Genomic DNA, 2,500 nt, shown 5'->3' with positions numbered 1-2,500 from the left:
CTGGCACTGGCCCCGTCACCTAGCGGCCGAAAGTCACCCTCAGCTGCCCAGGAGATGCTCCCCCAAGTGCGTCCCCCTCAGATAAGGCTTGGCCGTTCGGGGCCGTTCGGGGACTTTCAGGGGTGAGGCAGGGGAAGGACAGTGTCCCCCATCTCCTCCTTGTGCTGCTGGCTGGCTGGCTGGCTCCTTTGCCTTGCTTTGCAGCTCCTGTGAAAAGCAAGCAAAAAGGGCAGACTTTTTTTTCCTCCCGTGACACAACAGCACCTTTTCCGAAACACTGGAAAAAAAAAACACATTTAAACAAAAAAATATTGCAAAGTGCTCTTCTTTCAAGAATTGCTCAGTCTTTCTTTTTCACAGCATTGTTTTCCCCAAGTGGGGAAGTGCACCAGTCCTGGAGGTACTGCAATACCAAGTTGATGCGTGGAGTGGACAGAGCAAGCTCCCATTCCATCTCCCGGTTCCAAAAATCAATTTAATATATGGTCCCCAGATAGAGGACGTATCAGATATTAAACTGATAAGAACAGATACTACACTTGATCTTAGCCAAAAGGCCGAGAAGCGATGCCCACAAAAGCTTTGCCTGAAAGACTGCTGCTCGGCAGCTCCCCTGCTGACTCGGAGCAACGCTCTGCGGCAGAGCCCCAGATTCCTCGGCCAAGAATAGCATTTGCATGACCAGCATGCCCGGCGGTATGGTAAGCATATTTTGCATGGCTCCGCCCCAAGATTTCCATGGGTCCCACAGCGCCTGGTGCGAGACGGCCAGACACAGGCTGCAGAGCTCCACCCAGCCAAGCTGCAGCCCGGCCTGGCACTGGCCCCGTCACCTAGCGGCCGAAAGTCACCCTCAGCTGCCCAGGAGATGCTCCCCCAAGTGCGTCCCCCTCAGATAAGGCTTGGCCGTTCGGGGCCGTTCAGGGGTGAGGCAGGGCAAGGACAGTGTCCCCCATCTCCTCCTTGTGCTGCTGGCTGGCTGGCTGGCTGGCTCCTTTGCCTTGCTTTGCAGCTCCTGTGAAAAGCAAGCAAAAAGGGCAGACTTTTTTTTCCTCCCGTGACACAACAGCACCTTTTCCGAAACACTGGAAAAAAAAAACACATTTAAACAAAAAAATATTGCAAAGTGCTCTTCTTTCAAGGATTGCTCAGTCTTTCTTTTTCACAGCATTGTTTTCCCCAAGTGGGGAAGTGCACCAGTCCTGGAGGTACTGCAATACCAAGTTGATGCGTGGAGTGGACAGAGCAAGCTCCCATTCCATCTCCCGGTTCCAAAAATCAATTTAATATATGGTCCCCAGATAGAGGACGTATCAGATATTAAACTGATAAGAACAGATACTACACTTGATCTTAGCCAAAAGGCCGAGAAGCGATGCCCACAAAAGCTTTGCCTGAAAGACTGCTGCTCGGCAGCTCCCCTGCTGACTCGGAGCAACGCTCTGCGGCAGAGCCCCAGATTCCTCGGCCAAGAATAGCATTTGCATGACCAGCATGCCCGGCGGTATGGTAAGCATATTTTGCATGGCTCCGCCCCAAGATTTCCATGGGTCCCACAGCGCCTGGTGCGAGACGGCCAGACACAGGCTGCAGAGCTCCACCCAGCCAAGCTGCAGCCCGGCCTGGCACTGGCCCCGTCACCTAGCGGCCGAAAGTCACCCTCAGCTGCCCAGGAGATGCTCCCCCAAGTGCGTCCCCCTCAGATAAGGCTTGGCCGTTCGGGGCCGTTCGGGGCCTTTCAGGGGTGAGGCAGGGCAAGGACAGTGTCCCCCATCTCCTCCTTGTGCTGCTGGCTGGCTGGCTGGCTCCTTTGCCTTGCTTTGCAGCTCCTGTGAAAAGCAAGCAAAAAGGGCAGACTTTTTTTTCCTCCCGTGACACAACAGCACCTTTTCCGAAACACTGGAAAAAAAAAACACATTTAAACAAAAAAATATTGCAAAGTGCTCTTCTTTCAAGAATTGCTCAGTCTTTCTTTTTCACAGCATTGTTTTCCCCAAGTGGGGAAGTGCACCAGTCCTGGAGGTACTGCAATACCAAGTTGATGCGTGGAGTGGACAGAGCAAGCTCCCATTCCATCTCCCGGTTCCAAAAATCAATTTAATATATGGTCCCCAGATAGAGGACGTATCAGATATTAAACTGATAAGAACAGATACTACACTTGATCTTAGCCAAAAGGCCGAGAAGCGATGCCCACAAAAGCTTTGCCTGAAAGACTGCTGCTCGGCAGCTCCCCTGCTGACTCGGAGCAACGCTCTGCGGCAGAGCCCCAGATTCCTCGGCCAAGAATAGCATTTGCATGACCAGCATGCCCGGCGGTATGGTAAGCATATTTTGCATGGCTCCGCCCCAAGATTTCCATGGGTCCCACAGCGCCTGGTGCGAGACGGCCAGACACAGGCTGCAGAGCTCCACCCAGAGAAGCTGCAGCCCGGCCTGGCACTGGCCCCGTCACCTAGCGGCCGAAAGTCACCCTCAGCTGCCCAGGAGATGCTCCCCC

At 53.6% G+C, this 2,500-nt stretch overlaps 3 non-coding genes across 3 annotated transcripts; all 3 read right to left on the bottom strand.

The window, feature by feature from the left end:
- Positions 1–378: 378 nt before the first annotated feature.
- On the bottom strand, positions 379–569 carry LOC138467095 (U2 spliceosomal RNA). Its single transcript, XR_011268033.1, has one exon. It is a non-coding gene; the product is annotated as a U2 spliceosomal RNA (small nuclear RNA).
- Positions 570–1,186: 617 nt separating this feature from the next.
- Positions 1,187–1,377, bottom strand: LOC138467087 (U2 spliceosomal RNA). The gene has a single exon (XR_011268024.1). It is a non-coding gene; the product is annotated as a U2 spliceosomal RNA (small nuclear RNA).
- A 623-nt stretch (positions 1,378–2,000) lies between these two features.
- On the bottom strand, positions 2,001–2,191 carry LOC138467075 (U2 spliceosomal RNA). Its single transcript, XR_011268019.1, has one exon. It is a non-coding gene; the product is annotated as a U2 spliceosomal RNA (small nuclear RNA).
- Positions 2,192–2,500: the final 309 nt, after the last annotated feature.

The sequence above is a fragment of the Ambystoma mexicanum genome, chromosome 1p (assembly GCF_040938575.1).
Source record: "Ambystoma mexicanum isolate Mex_15411 chromosome 1p, UKY_AmexF1_1, whole genome shotgun sequence".
In the NCBI taxonomy this organism is placed as follows: domain Eukaryota; kingdom Metazoa; phylum Chordata; class Amphibia; order Caudata; family Ambystomatidae; genus Ambystoma; species Ambystoma mexicanum.
Note: the sequence above shows the minus strand (reverse complement) of the source record. Positions and strands in the feature narration are given on the sequence as shown.